The following is an 18,795-nucleotide window of genomic DNA, read 5'->3' on the forward strand; positions in this document are numbered from 1 at the left end:
TCTTCCAATATGTTTTTCTCATCAACACAAGATTTGGGCAGATTAGTGAGCTGTACTATTAGTAAAGCAGCACACTGGGTATTAATTACCATTTGGTTCCATCATTTTTCTCTGTATACAAAGAGCAATCACAACTGCCTAGACTTACTCTAGATTACAGGACAACATCAAAGGAAATAAAGGCAAAGATGGCAGGTGAGAATAAAGCAAGAAAGATATGCTTCCTATCAGCTAAAGGATTTGTTCCATAGGTGCAAAAGCCATCCAGGGAAAGGATACAGAGTTAGACTGAAAACACAAATGGCAGGTGACAGAGGAACAGTCCCAAGCAAATCCTTGGGAGGTAAGTGGGTACCTAATTGGAAAATGATGTTTGCCTGCTACCCATATTTTAGACAGTAATTTTTAGTTTTAAGGTTTTTTCCCCCCAACTGTAAGTTGGAGATACATAAATAACTAGAAAATTACTTTTTATAGGACTAACCAAAACCATTATATTCAATCCATGTACCATTTAATGCATTAAAAAAAGCTCAACACAGTCCTGCTAGCTTTTGTTTTTATGTAGGTATACAAGTAAATCATCATCTTATTATCATGCTGCTAGTTAAATTTTAATTTGTTATTCAAACTGTGCAATGATGATGAATGAAGTCAATTTTGGACTTAAGAACAGTGTATTAAGGGAACCCGGTAGGCCAGCCTTTAACTATCCCTCCCAATTGGTTAGAGACTAACACCTCAGAAATCTTTAGGTCTGAGCATGCTTCTTATGCTACTTTCAGACCTATGAAACACCCAAACCTTGAAAACCTGAGTTTGATACAGCTGAGAAACACACAGATATTACACTGGTCCTCTGCCCTGGCACGAGTTTCAAATCCTTGTACGTCTGCAAGTACTCCCAAACATCTCACTGAGTGTCTCAGTTCTTGGGTAACCAGTCTGAGGTGACATGGGCCCAATACGTTGAAAAGTCCTGAAACCCCACCTGGAAGCAAGCAGGACGTGCAAACCACTCCTGACTTAGTGACATGCACCCTGTTGGCATCCAAAAATAGAGGCACTTACTTAAAACAGACGTAAAATCAGAGAACACATTCAAAGAATGTCTGAACAGTTCCAGCTGACCCACAATCAAACTTTTTCCATGGTAAGAGCTTTTTCTTGTGACAGAGATGCTTTGATAAGCCACTAGGTGCCCTAACCTTCCTCAGTTCCTTTTACAACAGTTCATCCCCCAGTTTGGTTAGCTTTTGGAATAATTTCATCACTAAGGGGCAGACGAGGTGAACGCTAGCTCATTAGCTCATTTTAAGGCCTGGTTGTATCAGCCAGTTTTGTCCCTGTGCTATTTACTGTAATTGGATACTGTCCCAAGACATGGTAGAGTAAGTTTTAACATCATCTGGACAATTACAAATGTTGGTTTTGTCTACATACAAAACCACTTGACCTCAAAAATCAGAGCATCAGCTGACAAAAACAGGTGGCAGTAATCCTCAGATGTTGAATTCTTCAGATTTAACAGTGCTCAAATCTGAAGTTTCAGACAACCAAGACTGTCATAGTGAACTTTAACAACTTGGGGTTTGCTTCACCAGGAAGGAAAAAATAGACATGTGATCACAGAGCTAGAGCCACAGCTGGAGCTGCAGAGCACCATTAAATGTCTGAGGACCATAAGTTCAGCAGCTCCAGAAAAAACAAATCCAGGACCAAGTTACGACCAGCTTCTCTCTGCTGCTCTTTTGGAGTTATAAATAACATTAGGCCCTATGCTCAGCTCTCCTATAGTCCCACCACAATGCTTTTCTCCTCTCTACCCACCAGGAAATAGAGAGGATGGTGAAAAGGGGTACCAAGGGGACAAGCAGAGGACTGTGGTTGAGTATATTACACTATGACTTATCTGCTTCCAAAAACCCATAGGCACATAGAAAGTGGAACAACAGTCAGCTTTGAAATTACTCTTTAATATGCTATGAACCATGGAAGCTCCTGGCTGTCCCCAGGTACAGGGACCACAGAAGACTGCTTAACACCATCTTTTGTCCCCTCAACTATCACTTCCACTCCATGTGTGGAAAAGGAACAGTTGAGATTGGGGCCTTCAAAAGGACAAGAAACAGCCAGTCCTTGTATGAGTAGCAAGCACACTAAAAAAAATGCCAAATACCAAGGAACTGTTGGCCCCAGTAAAGATCTAGACTTGTATTAAAACAATAAATGAAGTTTTAAGCAAGTTAAAATATTAGTAAGGGATTTAACATCCAGTCAGAACAGCATTTACTCAGGATCTACTTTTGGGAGTGTGGAGAGAAGTCGCATTGGGTGTTGTTTGGGAAGGCCAGCTTCTTCCTGGAAGGTGAAAAAGCTGTGTGTTCTTTGAATGTTGTTTTCTAAAGGTTAGAGAGATTTTCGCTGGCAGTTTTACTGGTCTAGGGACTATATTGACAACCAGGGTAAGATAAAATAAGAACTACACAATATTAAAATGAAAAAAATATTGAGGCTTTGTCTGACATCTTGCACAAAAGAAAAATCAAACATAAAGAGAGACTTCAAATCAAATGCTGTGTGTGTTTGATGGAAGGTAAGTGGCCTGGGGGTTACAGTAGCACATGACCATCCTGACTGGAGGCCCGCGCAGCTGTGCTGATTCTGCTAGTTGAAGCCATTCCTGGCTGCATGTCCCAGCAGTGCCACGCAATCACCGCAGAGGTTGCAACAGGCTGTGCACCTGGGCAAGAGGACCATACACCATTACGTCTCCCGGAGAAGCTGGCCATAATGGCTGTGGTGCTTACGCACCACCTTCATCATTTGATTTAAAAACACGGGGAAAGTGAAAGGTATGGTTATTCTTCAATGTCATATCCAATAAAGTATTGCAAAGCTCAAAATTAAGGCATGAAGAAAAGCATCTGCAGAACAGTATTCTCTCCATTAACAATAAAACATTGCTGCTTCTCACAGATTTTAATTTACTAAAGTCTTTTCCAGTCATGCATCCTGGTCAGAATTTAAGATCCTTACTGTCTAAAAGGAGTCATTTGCTGAACTTTATGAGAAAAAGAATGCTGTTACTGACTGATTCTAGAAACTAATAAACAATATTCTAAGTGATAGTCTCCTGGATTTATTGGAGGGTGGTGGGGGGGGTGTAGTCTGGAAGAAAAATGCTAAGTTATAGGAATGGGAATGTTTTATACTGCTGCTTAAAAGAAAAAGAAATCCCCCCAGAGCAGGAGGATCTTTTACTATATGCAAGATGCACAGTGCCATTAGCATTAAGACTCTTTAGTCTTCCAATATTATAATGGTCTCAGCCAGGCCATAATCCGTAACACGTTACCTTTAGTTGCTTTGGATGATGTAGGCTCATTGTGTACGAGGAATGTTACTCACATTAACTAGACCACGTGTTTAAAAATTTATAGTTAAAAGCAGCGATATTGTTAGAACAGAGCAAAATGAAGAGGAACACCTGGGTTCTGTTTCCATACAGTACTGACTGAGCTCAATCCTGCAAATCAAATTTAATCCTCCTCACCAGAATTGCATTCAGATGTAATACAGTCATTATGAAAATTTATACTTCTATATATAAAAATATATACACACACTTTGAGAAGTGAAAATATACATACAAATAAATTGGTTTTAAAGGTGGGGTGATAGCACACTTTTAATGATTAGTTATTGCAATTTAAAAGGGAAACCTAGCCCAGTTCTCCAATTCAGTCAAGGAACATTTAACATAAAAGACACAAATCCAGAGGAGATGAATGATTTATTATTTTTTTTTTTCCAGCAAGGTTTTTGATTATAGAGTCTAGCTGAACTCCATATCTGTCCCTACTAAAATTCAGGGCAACTGACAGGCCCAAAACAAACCTGAAGGTGTTGAAAAACCCCAGAAGGAGGTAAGCTGATGCTGGCCGCATTCCTGACACTGACAGCCTAGAAAAGTGAATGGCATGGGAGCTACCATGGCAACCTTACTAGGTGCAAGACCCTCCAACACCAGCAGATACTCTCCAGTGATTACTTGATCTACTATGAAGCCATTTTGTACTTTTAGAGTGCTAAAGAACAGCTTTAATATACTGGAGAATCAGACCAAGAAGCTATTTAACTACAGAGAATACTTGAGAGCACATATAAATTATCTTTTCGCAGGAAAACACACTTTCAAATTCTCTATTTCCCCCCCCACATGGAGGGAACTCTCTTGGTGGTTATTACACAAAAAGCTCCTGAGCATCGTCAGTATTTGAAGCAAGCATAAAGGAAATAAACCACTGACAACTAACAGACTGCTAGTTTATCTATCAGCAAGGTCTGCAGATAAGCTACATGCTAGCCAAGACCATACTGCTAAGGTTCAATTCAGTCCCATTACAGCACAGGAACCAGGTGAGGGATGGCAGAACTGCTGGCCCAGTCTTGGGTTAAAGAGATCACACAACAGTTTGTACATCTGATTGTTCCTAAAGTGAAGTCAGTCTTGTGTTGATAACATCACTAGTTGCTATGGAAGCAATACAACTTCACAACTGATGGTATGCAGCGAGCATAAAGCACTCTACAGAGATCCTTATTAAGGGTTTATGAACTGAAGGAAGCATGCCCCCAGGGACCCTCTTTTCCCCCGGAAAGAAAAAAAATTTAAAAAGGGAGGGGGAGAAACTCAAACACATCTGACCCTTCAAATAACTTGTCACATTTTTGAGAGGCCTTGAACTGATGTCAGGAGTATTCAGTCCCAGGGAATACTTGGCATATAGCCTTTCAACTCCACGGACTGCCTCCTGAGTAAGTCCCTGTTTTACTGGGCATGGGCCAAGCAAGCTGAAAAGGCAGGGAGGCAGTGACATTGCCTTCCCTATCTGCTTGCCCATCATCATGGCTGATGCTGTCCTCCAAGCAGTCAAGTCAAACTCCACCCTGTTGCAAGAGGTGCCTGCAAACCCCCCTTTGCCCTGTCGACAAGTATGTTGGGGGGAGATGTTGCTGCTGTGCAGTCCGCATACGCCACAGCGGAGAGGGGAGCCATGCTCTAGAGGCATTCAAGCCATCTCCAGAAGTGAAATTTGGCCTGAGGGTTTGAATCCTCAACAAGACCTAAGACAGAAGAAAAACAGTTTGACTTTCAACACCCAGGGAGAATCTATGGAGTCAGCAGTTAGGGGAAAAACATCTCTGCAGGTACGTGGAACAATTTTGTTCTGAAAGCCCCTGAAAGTCAATAAACACGGCACCCTGGGATGCCATTTTCTAAAGAACTTCTCTTCAGGGAAGAGGGAAGTGACTCACAAGCTCTGAAGGAAGGGCCAGGAACAGAGAAAGGCTTCAGACAGAGCAGGCACCAGCAGTTAACCAGCTTGCCGCTCATGTGTTCCTCATCAGGAGCACAGCTTTTAACAGCCAGCATCTCTCTGCTCTGTGTCTGTCTTCTTGCTGTATGTTATTGGCATCAGTCATGTTGACAGTAAGTGTGCTAGTTATGGTACAGCAATTTGAATTGCTTAACAGTTATTTTATATCCTTTACTTTAGATCTGTTTCACATAAAGCTCTACATTTGGGTTTTCTTAAGTCCAGGACTAGTAGGGAAACAGTAAAGGCAGGGAATTAAACAAAACTGTCACATATGGGGTATATGTCAGGGCAAGGTGTGCAGGGACAGAAATACAGCAAGTTTCCCTTAGAATTAAAGAAATAAAATACCTGTTTTTAAAACCAACAAAGCACCTTTTCTCATACACACACAACAAGCATCTCTGTTTTCTTCCCAGCTCTAGGAGGTCCACAAATATACATATAGTTCTTCTTATACAGCATTTTTGACCCTTTGCCAGGATATAGAAGATAAGAAAACATTCTCCATGAAAATGGATTCCCTACAGGCACACATACACCGCATCATGCGGTAGCGGGCAGAGGGCCCTGAGCCACTCCATGAGATCTGGTTCACCTTACTGCCCACAGTGGTACCAGGCAGAACATCTCACTTGAATCCTGGAAGTAGTTATAGCAGGGGGTGAACCACACCACACGCTTAATCAGCACAGCCAGAATGTCCAGTGACACAGCTTGCTTGCTTCTGGCGTCCAAGCTGGGTCACTTGGCCCTAGCTTGAATACATCTGCCTAGTTTTGCGTCATGCAATGCAGACAACCTCCAGGGCATGAGACAAGGCACACCTAAATTTAGAGGCCACACAATGGAGAGGTGTTGGATTTTTTTAAACTATGACCAGGAATTCTAAACAAGTCCTCTAAACAATCAAAAAAAATCAACCAACACACAAACCACACACACTATCGTGCGCATAGGCAGGGGAGCAGTTTTTCAAAAAGAAAAAAGGCTCTGTTCTTGTTAGTATAGACTCAAGGCAAGAACTCTTCAGTGTGAGGAGATGGCACTCTGTTCCTGTCTATGTTACTGTTTGCAGATCAAAACAGTAACGAGGGCATTTTTTCCTACATGAAATATGTAAAGTTATGAGAATACTCCTTGGACGTAGCATCAATGACTGACTGACTACATACAAGTATTCCATACATATTTAGAGCGCCAATCTGCTTAAGGCCCAGGGAGCCACCACAGAAAGTGGGAAGATCCTGGAGAATACCTCAGCTACTCAAACACACGCCTTGCAATAGCTGTATTTTACTGTGACAGGTTGTACCTACTGCCTTGTTGTACCTTTTGCCTACAGCAAGGAGTGGTACAAACTGTAGCAGGATGATGAACTGAGCTCAGACAGAAAAGCAGTAAAAGTTGAGAGAATGACGTAAAAGAGAAGTAGAAGAAAGGGCAATATGACTGGGCTCTGAAAAAAACTACTGAAGCCTTACTGTAAGGTGCTTAGTCAGAGGTGGTTACTTTCAACTTGCAAAGATTTTAATGTTCTGGGTTTGGGATAACTAAGGAATCTCTTCTTTCCTGTAGGAATAGGAACATAGATCTCTCCAATAAACATAAAAGCCTGAGATTTGTTCACTTTCCAAGAAGCAAGCCAGAGCAAGCACTCTTTTTTTTGCCCCTCCAGATTCTCATTTTAATTCTGAGAATGTTTAATGACCTACAGGATATGTTACAAGCTCTCCCTATTTTCAGGAAATCACCTCATACATACACTACTTAGAAGATGTAAATCCAGTTGATGGTGACTGTCCAGACCACAATAATCCATTAATGAATTTTCTTTTTCTATTAATGCACTTAAAATACTTGGAGACTAGCTTAGTACCTAGATCTTTACAACAGGGACTCACAAGATGCTTGGAAAGTAATACCAATATTGCATCTTAGCCTTTGACTTCACAAAGTGAGATATTGACATGGTAGGAGAATGGAAATCTCATTTTAAAGCAATGATTTGAAAGCTCTGTCTGCTTTTGTGTTGGGGTTTTGAGTTTTTTGGTTTTTTTGAAGGAAACAGCATTGAGTAGTGAATGAGAGGCCATCAGCTGAGACTGAAAAAAGGTAGTATATTTAAAATCCATTGCACAATTAACCTATAGAGCCCACCATTACAGATGACAATTAAGATACATGAACAGCCATGAAGACAACATTAAAGCAAAATAAACATACTGTTAAGTATGGAAGGGGTAAATCCTCACATAGATCCAGCCCTGGTAGGGGTCACTTGCAGAGGTCATGGTCCAAGGTCAGCAGACTATTGCACCAGCCAATTACAGAAAACCCTATACATTACAACTGAGAGATGCTGGTTATGGAAGTGTTGTATTTATTTCCTCAAGTCTCCTTACTTAAGATAGCGTGAGCCAAATTCTTTTCTCCTATACTAGTGTTAGCCAAGAGAAATGCTATTATAAGTCCTTCGAGCTTGACACTTGGGCAAGCCTAACACAGGATCAGAATGAGATGCGGGAGGGTAACGGGGGTGGGTGGGTGGAATTACTAATTTGCAATAACAAACCCATTGGAGTGCAAACCAGACCCTGAGAAGTCAAAAGCTCCACATAGCTGATAAGTAAAGAGGCAGGAATAAATGACTTTTTTTTCTCCCCCTTATACATTATCATCACTGAAGGAATAATTGGACAAAGTTAAGAGAAAGACCATAATCTCACCTGAATAATACTTGTAAAGAAACACATTGAAATACATTGTCTTCTGGATAGCAGAACTACAAGTCATTGATACAGGTACTGGATTTAAATATTAAGAACAAGTAAGAACCTGAGTCTTACCTAGACTACTTCTTGTGCTATATTTGGGAATATAGAACTGTAAAGACACAGCATTAAGAGCTTTTCTCAAAGAGACGCCTGTTGGTAGTATTTGGGGTAACACGCTATAAACATATCCTTCTTTCTTCTCAAGTAGGGCAGATAAAAACACAGTGCTTCTGACTCAGCAAGTGAATTAATTATCTTCCAAATATTGAGCATACAGATAATTTTGTTAAAGTCAGCTGGGATTATCCCTTAGCTCTAAGTAAGATTGGACTTCAACATCTCTCCAAACCAGGACTATTATTTCTATAGCATCATAAACAGAAAATATATACAAAATATTCCCCGCAACCAATTTTGAAAAAAAGAGTGAGAAAGAATCAGTCCATCAGTGGGTTTTGAACACAGTAAACCTGAAAGAACTTCTGCCTCAGGAAGGCCCAAAGCAACAGCTTGCCAGAAAAAAGAAAGGTATTGAAGGAAAAGGTTAGCATGCCCTCTTGCTTTAGCCTTTGCTAAGGATCTGCTACTTGGCAACATCAGGAGAGAGTTTGGACATTTCATCTGAATCATTAAGCATTTCTATAGCATCCTTGGAGAAACTTATAGTCCATGTACCTTCTCTCCCCATCTCTCCATGATCAGAAATTCTAACAAAACTACTATTAAACCCAAAGAATTTGTTTCAAGCAAACCAGTATTTTCCAACAAGACAACCTGCTGAACATGTGCTGACTTGCTCTGGCAGAGAAAGCAAAAGATTGCAGCTCATGCTACCTCAGTCACCCCTGGACCGCTGGTGGCAGGTACCTTATCACAAATGCAACAGAAGCAAACTAACAATGATCAGGAGGTAATAAAAGACAAGCAACAGCTCCATTTTTAGATTTTGTGACTAGCAGGTACAAAGTTGAAGCAAAAGGGAAAGGTTGTCAGATGCTGCCAAAAATCGAGCCTTCAGCCGTGTGCCTAGATAGTGGAATACAAGAACACAACTTTGCTACTTTTTCTTTTCTATTGTCTAAGAGATAGTGGAAGTATAGCAGGTGGGAGACTCAAAGAAAACATGTGATTTCTTTCCTTAGTGCTTATATGTTGATTCCTAGTTCTAACAAATAATTACTCAGCTCTGTCTTGGCTACAGGGCAAAGAGAACTGCTTGACTGTTAAAGCCTTCTCATCTTGCTCGCAAGTCCTCCGTAAAATAATATTATGGAAGTAGAAGTCAAATGCAAGTTTAATTTTCTTCCCCCTGTACCCTTTAAGCTTGCTCCATTCAAAGCTCCAGTTAGGTATTTTTATTCCAAATTTCTGTCCTTTCCCTCTGTCTCCCATGGGCTTCTGACAGACATACCTTCCCCTCCAGACTGCAGGAAACCTAGTTTACTCCCTTAATACCAGAGCACAGTGCAGGCCTTAAAACAGAAACTACATCCTGTGCAAAAAACACACCCCAAACACAAAACAAATCCCCACATTTTTATATTTAAAACAGATCTGGTGTGCTTATAGCCACCGGCACAGGATGCAGAAAGCTATGGGCTTCTGGAACTGCATCACCTTTGGAAACAGCCCTGTGCATTATTTCTTGCTGCCAGGAACACTATTAGAACAGAAAAAGTCGATCCAGCTGGGAAGCTATTTGGGGAAAATCCCAGACTATTGCTGCTGGACTCAAAGATACTTCATACTCCTTGAGTCAGAGACACACGAGGCTGTTTAAAACACAGTTTTAAGGGTGGATTTCTTTAACCTCAATTTGTTTCACATTTTCTTACTCTCCCACTTTTACCCCTCTTCTACTTCAAATGCTTTCTTTACTTCAGACACCTAGCGGAGACACTTTGTATACACCTCTCCTACGAACCCTTTTCTGGTGCTGCTGTCCCCAGCACAGAGCATCTTTCTTTTGAGACCTGAGAGAGATGGTCTGAAGGCTGCCCCAAAGGTATCTCAGCAGAAGATATGCAGTAGCAGAGCTTCTCTTCTTCTCTGGGCAAGTATCTTTAGAGAGCTGCAGAGAATTCAGTGTTTTCTTGCCTTTTTGGTTTAGTTATTTGGTTCTGTTGCTGTGGCTCACCTGTACCTCTGGGGATCCTGGATGTTCAGTTGATTTGCACTCCCAGCTTCCACACCAAAGCACAAATGCAGCTCAGTAGCAACAGCAAGTCCTTTCCACCAGCAGCTGCACTGGAGCTGCTGTGAAGAAGCTGGTAGTCAGACTTGTTGATACATTTCAGAATAAGCCTTTACAAGTGGTACCCATTAGTGGTTTTGCTAGTGGGCCCAGCACAGCCAAGAATTAAACAAGAATTGGCAGCAGTCTGGTCCCATAGGAGGCCACCCTGCAGGTCAGCACCGAGCCAGAGCAGAGAGGCCACCGGTACTCATGCCTGGCTGTAGATTTAACACGTCTTCAGAGCTGTCAGCAGACCACCTTTCATGAACACTAAACCCACAAATATGCTAGCTGAGTGCAGCAATTGGGAGCATGCAGCGAGGTGAATAAGGACTCTAAGGGGAATCCCCAACCAATAGCATTTCTAGGGTGGGCTGAACACTGATCTGAAAAATCCTTGTCACGAGGAAGAGCAGCCTCAGTACAGTTTTAAATTGCAGAAACAATCACACCCACAAACAGTGCAAGCATGTTCCTGTTTGGATTCACCTTCTCCCATTGCTTCTTTTACTTAGACCTATTTTGGGAGACTTTCACAGCGGTGAATTAAAATACATAAGTGGAAGGAAGTTCACAATGCAGGCTTCAGCAGCTGCATGGTATTTACCATTCAATCACAGACAAGTCTCAGTCTGCCAGCCTGTAGCTTTCAAAATACATTACAAGTATGCCAGACAAGAATGCTATCGTAGAGAGAAAGCATCACTTACTGCTTCGATAGCTCTCCCTCTCACTTTGGTAAGGAGTTAGTTATGGGCTGCACCTTCATGCCACCCATTACACAACAGCATTTGCCACTCTGCACTCTTTACTATAAATATACTACCCACAGAGATACTACAGACCTAAATCTACAGCCTGACTCCCTTCACATAAACAAGTCAAGAATAATTTTATTTGTAATCAGGAAGAGTAACTCCAATGTAAAGTAATTGCAGACAGGAGTAGAATAATTTTTCCTTTCAACTTACATTATGTTTAGAAATAACATACACTTTCTAGTGTCTTAGTCAAATCAACTGATTTCTAAAAATATTAATGAGTATTTGTAAAGTCTAATGGATCAGTAAACTAGCCTATCAGTAACATCCTTATAAAAATCTGAATCACATAATAATCTTTTAATTTAAAGACCTTAACACACAGCATTCCTGTACTTTACAGATGTAATTACTGCATCACATTACCAAGTTCTTAGAAATATTCTCCTTTTCTCTCGAGACAGATTTAATCATTCTGTTATTTCCTTTTGCTCAAATGCAAAAGTGTCCTGGGAAGCATTCTTATCTTCTTACACTACTTGATATGGTTTATAATTTCCCACTTTATCTAGCTAAATGATCTTTCTATGGACTATTAGTTTCTCATCAGGACCATTTCCAAAAAAACCAAGAGTCTGTTCATTTGACATTGCAGGCAGGAACAAGTAGCATTGACCATCATTTCTCAGTCTTTTTAGACATGACAATCCACCTCTGGCTCAGCAGCCTTCACATGACCTGCCTGAGCAGCAGCCTGGCTCTGGCTGGGATGAGAGAAAAGAATCACTTGCAAACACCACCAAATGCAAAAGTTGACCCTCTCTGCCAGCCCCATAGGTGTTCAGCTCCTACCATCCATTAAACACATTAGCAATTCTCAGGCAGGTTTAAATGTTTGCAGCCAGTAATTAAAGCTTGTTCTCATCCCTTGACCATGAGAAAAGTTAACTGCTGCAGACCTCTGGAAGAGCAGCCACATAATTCATGGGCACAAAGCTGGTTGAAGAAGTTTGTGCTTTTTCTCCCTCCCCACAAACACATACTGTTCCAGCTACTGATTTATACCCCTACACTTACTGTTTACTGCGTCCAAAACTGACAAATAACCCACGTCAAAAAGAAGCCTGAGACTCCTCAGATCTCTCTTTCACAGAATAGTATCAAACTGTTGCACTGTAAAAAACCCAATAGGTCAGTGACATGCCACAAAGGGCCAGTAACACTACAGGCACACTGCAGCTAGTGCTGTATCTGTGTCCAAACACCCTGGCACCTCTTTGAATCATTGCAGAACCCAGCAGAGGTTGAAACCTACTATTTGGGACATACTAGCTTAGGTTTAACAGCCCTGTCAGGGCCACCCTCCTTTCCTTCCTGCCCCACCCCCGCCGCCCCCCTTTTAAAGCACCTGAGGTCCTGACAAGTTTATGGCAGACCACCTAACATCTGCCTGAGGGGTCTGAACCCACAACTTATGTTACACACCAAGATCAAGCCAAACAGTGCACAGCAGTGCTCTAGGATGCTCAAAACACCACCGTGACTTCTCACTGAATGCTTGCACATTCCCAAGACACATACGTACACATCCATTTTTCGCACGCTCACCATTTTCCTCCTATTTAGGCAGGAAACATCCATTTGACAACTTGTCATCTCTGCAGTTGCTCATGACGCACATTTGCTAAGCACACACTCTCTGTTCCTGTAGGGATATAAGAATTTGCTGCTAGCCTGGAACGTGGTGAAACACCATTTGCTTATAACTAATCCCACCTGCAGCATTAAACCAGCTGACTGCTGCTGGAGGGGAACTGCTGTTTACTTGGGAGCCTAATTCACCCTACAGCAAGGTCAACAGAAAAGCTTCTGTCAATTAAAGCAGCCTTTGAATCAGGCCCCTTGCTCCCTACTCTAAGGGCACTGTCATTTCCACAGCAAGCTCTTGTTACTACCAGAGAGACGCCAGTGTCATTCACCAGGCTCGAGAGTTAAACTGCATCTAGCCTGCTGAACTTCATAACCATAAAAGTATAAATGCAAAGAAACAGGAATTCAGGTATTACAAAGTGAATGGTCAACAGCCCTGGCAGAGTTGCTATTGCAAATCTCTTACACTCTCAAAGAGGGGACAAGGAGAAGAGTGACACATGCAAAAAGAGGTTTTCATTTTCTCCTCCTGAGCAGCTGAGCAAACTGACAGCTCCAGGAAGCACCGAGGGATCTCTTCTCTGGCTGTGCCACAGACAGGGGAGGGAACATTCAAAAGCAAGATACCCTTCACCCTGCTGCAAAGGGACGACAGTGCCCCACCAGCTTTCCCATGCTTGTTTTAGGTCTTCAGGCTCCCGTTCATGCTTATAACAGTCTTAAAACCCTGGACCTTCTCTGGATCCTAGAAAAGTAGAAACACTTCCTCCTCTTTGAAAAAGAATTGGAGGTTAGAGGGGGGTGAGAATGATGACACACATACAGACGTATTCATCACAGTTGATCAGTGTTTTAGGAAAGCAATATAACATCATAAAGGTATTTGAAAGTGTTTTAATAAGGGTTCTTTTACACTGAAAAAATATTACTTTTTTTTTTAAATACTGAGTAATGTTTGAAGTGTTCTGATCTTACCAGGGAAACTGTTGACTTTGGGAGTTAATAGCTAATATAATATTAAGTACACATTTGCAGCTCATCAGGAGAAGCACACCCACTGATCAGAAACACTATGTAAAACAAGAGTTGTAGATGAACTGTGGTCATCTACCTCCTCAAATTTCCTCACTGACGCACAACATCAGAGCCCCTGCAAAGAGAGCCACGTCTGCTTCCCCTGAATCAAATAGCAAAGGGGATTTTATTTGAGAAAGCTAACCAACTTGGGAGTGTAAGCCTTGCAGACTATCTCTCCAGGGTGGAATTAATTTGACCTATGCTAGAGCTCTGCACCCTGGACTCCCCCTTCATGGTTAAGAGAGGGAATTAAGTGCTGTAGCATGCAGTTCATCTCACCTGAATATACACAACAGCAGATCAGATTAATTTCACCTTGCAACATCTTTGAAGTTGTCATTCAAATAGTAACAGATTATAGTGGGAAAAGAAATTGGACCAGATCTTGTTTGTACAAACTAGATTTGGCACTAGACAGTCCACTGTGAATTTCACATAGCTACAATGGACAAAAGTAAAACTCGGTCCTTGGCCATGTTCTATACTAAAGATACATCTATAACTAGCTAGTAGATGCACTAAAGCAATAATTAACAGATGTTATATGCATAACCTCAAATATACACAGCTTGTAGAGCTAGCCAGAGTATAAGAATCCCATTGACCACAGTTTTTGGGGTTTTGATATCCATTATGGTTTCATGTTGGAAACAAGACAAGAGCTTGAGACAAATTATGTGAAATAGCCATTTATCAACAGATTGGTTGTTTTTTGCAGATCAGGCCACAGCACGTCCTCTGGACTCAAGAACCTTTCCATTGAAAGTTTCATAAAAGCAGTAAAGGTTTACATCTTTAGTAGAAAAAAAAAAACATTACAGAATATATCATCCCAACAGTAACACATTACTAAAAACCAGAAGTAGTGATCTTCCTCTTGGAAAAAAACTAACAATTATATACATGAGTTCAAATATGGTTTTCATCTACATACACATTCATACATGAAAAAAAGAGTTTGTTGAAGTTATCCCAGTTCTATAGATGTGTTGGCAAAACACACACATAAGGTGTTTCCAAATAACATTACTCCACATGATGGTAACTTTGGACATTAAAATCAGAGCCTGTAATAAGAGTGGGTAATTATGGTCATCACGGTTCTTAGACTTGTGCACACACTGCACCAAGGCATTTAAGTTAAGATAATAGATAGTAAAAAAAACCCCAACAACCAAAACACAACTGTGTGAAAGATTTGAGCAGGCACACAAATCATAACCTGACATGGCAAATAACAGGTTCAGTGCTATTAGTGGAAGAGGGTTCTGATCTATTACCTCCCATCCATCCATCCTCTAATAAACAATCCTTCAAATCACAAGGATTCATTCATCTCTGAAAAGGTCATATACCATTATGCATTTGTGGCATGTGGGCTGCTAATATATGGCAACTGCGTGGGGGGCATCGTAGGCAGCTTAATTTATCATTCAATATCTATTTCTACAGCTGTTCCCCAAAAAATTCAGTTTTAGTCTGATTTGCTTGGGTTGTTAGCTTTGTTTCCTAAGGAAATTAAGCTTAAGCAGCTTATTAACACATGCATATGTGTGGATGGGTATGCACGCACAGACACAGAGCCCCCCTCACCTCCAATAGCTTTTGAACTTACTGGCTAATTTCAAACAGGATTTATAGAGCAGCAGAAATTAAGCTCAGTGCCCAAACAGAGGGGGAAAAAGCAAAATTAGCACCTAACTGAGGGAAAGGCTGCAATTATTAGTCACCAGAGAATCAGCTCAGGGGTGCGTGACAAGAAACAAGACTAAGTTCTGTTGCTGTCTCCCATATGTAAGTTATGACTGAGGATAAACTGGAGAGACATAGTGAATTCCTTACAGACAACCCCAAAATTTAAAGCACTCATTTCAGACTTTTTTGTATTTGTGGATCCTTATACTTTTTCCCAGTAGAAGTGCAAATCTGTTTAGGGCACTTAAGCCTGTTGATAATTATCTTTTATGGCCTCTCAGAAGGAGTCCATGGATCCTCCAAGACTGATGTACTACAAGTTGTAAAGTAACACATCACATATGGACTTCTTGTATATGCAGTCTGGGGTTAGAAGTTTCAGGAAAACCCAAGGAGATTCGCAGTATTTCCTAACTCTTGTTGAACTAGAAATATAGCCAAGCAATCTCTTTAATAGTGTTTCAGCATTTCTGATCATGGCTGAAACAATAAAACTGAGAGCAGGAAGTAACCTTAGCTTTGAGTCACATCCAGTATGATTTTTCGAAGAGGATTCCAGCCCACTTTTTAACAGGTATTTTTAATGAAAGCCTTTTCCTATATCTTGGCCAGACATCTCTAGTACTCTGTTGTGGTATAGGTTACAGCCAGGGCTTAGATCTTTGCCACCTCTTCCCCTCCTCCCTATCCCAAAAGGGGCCTGGTAAGCCTGGGCTTGAGACTTCATACTGTGGCCCAGCTCTATGCAGTAGCACACCCCTTCATACGCAGACAGCCCTAATGAGAGCTGCTCCTTAAAACAGTGAGAGTTCCACCAGAAGAATACACAGATTCTTTTGGGCAGCATTTCAGAAGACTTAACATTGTTATTTGTCAAATACTCTCACTTAGATTTCCTATTAAAGTTCTTTTGAAGAGAAATAACATTTCAAATGAAGATGCACCTATTAACTTTCAGAGGCATTACTTATTTGATAGCAGAATTGATGCTTTACTAATCAACTGCTAGCATAGAAAATTGAAGAGAAATCCATGAGAACATGACAGGAATAGGACAAGGAACACATGGCTTAGAATAATATAACATCCTTCTTGGACTTTCTCAGACTTCCCCAAATTCACATATTTTGGAAGAACATGACATATTCAGAACTTCTGTTAGTATGGCTGGCTTGTTTCACTGGGCCACAAGACGTACAAAAAATTTCAGGAGTGTATTTTCAGTCCTTCTATAAAAAAATCAGCCAATTACTCATCCTTCTGTTTTGTTTCTCATACACATGCACTTCATTGACATATTTTCACTGGGTTTTGACTAATACATTTTTGGTGCCATTTTTCAGAAAGGAGGCTGTTGATTAGGAAGAAAATTGTAATTATGCTTTCTCTTGGAAAAGGGAAATACAAACTACACTTTATAACAGCATGTTGACAGCATGATGGGCTTTTTGTTTTTATAAAAAAGCCCATCAACTCTGCACTGTATTAACAAGGTTCTGGCTCTCATAGCCCTGAGGACGCCTGTGGCCTTAATAGCCCCAGCCAGCCTCCCCCAGGACCCCACACACTCACCCCCTGCCATGGGCTCCATTGCAGCTCAGCCCTAGGGCTTCAGTCCTTGCTGGAGCCATGGTGCTCACATGCCTGTGCCTAGCCCCATCCTAGCTTGCTGACTGGGCTTCCCAAAAAGCCCCAGACCTGTGCTGTAGGTAGCCTTATTTCCAGTCTTGTTTCTACACTTTATGCTGGATAATTCTTGTACCAGTACTCTTGGTAGCTGCATCTCCAGTCTGGTGTCCCAACTAAACAGTTTGTTCCCAACTAAACTCTTCTGGACATATCCCAGACCTGACTCATCATCTCACCTTGTTTAGGTCTGTCACTGGAGCTTGCCATTGTCAGGTACTGCAACCCTGGGCTCTGGGGAAAAGAGTCTTGCGTGACCTGTGCTGGCATCACCCTTGGTCACAGCTCATCACCCCCATGTAGGGTAGCCCCTATCAGGCTGCTCCACTACATAGAGACAAAAACACAAGAATTTGTTTACTGATCTGAACAACATCACTTAGAAAATCCAAAGAGAAACATCTCTCCCCTTGATCTACTTGCATGCTATGTATGGACAGCCCATCCTGCCCAGCTCCAGCTAGTCAGTGCTGTAGGAGGGCAAACACTGCTCATTCCAAACATGCAAGAGAAGAGATCAAAAACTTGCTTCAAAACACTTAACTGCTGCTTTTAAAGGCTTACAGTCAGGAAACAGGAAATCCTGCATGCAGAGAGACAGGTAGGACACAGGCTATGGAAGTTCAGACCAGAATTTTGCATGCTGAGTGCTATCACTACTTACAAATAAATGAAGTGGACAACCTGAGATACACAGAAAGCCTATTGGAAAGTACCAGCGTACCTGATACTAAGGGAACAGCAAGGTTTTTAGAGTGGAGTCAAAAAAGAGAAGCTGATGTCTCAAAGTATCTTGAGATAGTCAATTACTCCTATGCACTAATGGAGAGGGTAAACAGCAATATTTCCAGTTCAGCATTAGCACATACTTAAGGTGCTGTGAAAAACCACCAGAGGTGTGAAACAGCTGTCAGTCATTTTGTGAAAGGCCAAGATTACATACCCCTCTCACCCAGCAGTCTTAGTCTAGGGATAGCAGTCACAAATCAGTCAAAGCCCACAGAGGGCTTATTCCAGGAAAGAGCCCTTAAGAAGGGCCAAGATGGTTTGGAAATACATACAGACAAAACCGCATGAACAATCTACCCACAAACGGATATTAATAATCTACAGACTATACATACACAAACAGCCTGCTCCAAGCCACACTGGGTGTGGGGCTGGAAGCATATCCTCCTATTCTGTCTTCTCCAAATGAAGAACTGAAGATCTCACTAACATAGGAAATGGAGGGGCAGGAAACTTCCTTATACCTCATCACAAAGGGCAAGTCCAAGAAAAGTAAGGGTTTATTTACAGTCTTCTAAAGTCCCTGCCTGTCAGATGGTCCTTTAGGGCTCCTTGGTGTGGTACAGCTTAGAGCAGCATTAAACGTCCCCAGAGCTGAGCTGACCCCACAGCAGGAAGGAACCAGGGAATTGTGCCAAGTGCCAACAACAAGACAAGACCACACTGTATCAGGTGTGGATGACCTAATTTTCTGTAGAAGATGACATTAAAAAGAAAGCTGTGTTTTTTCAAGGGTGGGG

General features: G+C 41.5%; 1 protein-coding gene across 3 annotated transcripts in view; it reads right to left on the minus strand.

Moving 5' to 3' along the window:
- Positions 1–18,795, minus strand: part of LMNTD1 (lamin tail domain containing 1) — a 208,650-nt gene that overhangs the window by 162,270 nt on the left and 27,585 nt on the right. The gene's annotated exons all lie outside the window — the stretch shown is intronic.

The sequence above is a fragment of the Grus americana genome, chromosome 1 (genome assembly GCF_028858705.1).
Source record: "Grus americana isolate bGruAme1 chromosome 1, bGruAme1.mat, whole genome shotgun sequence".
NCBI lineage: Eukaryota > Metazoa > Chordata > Aves > Gruiformes > Gruidae > Grus > Grus americana.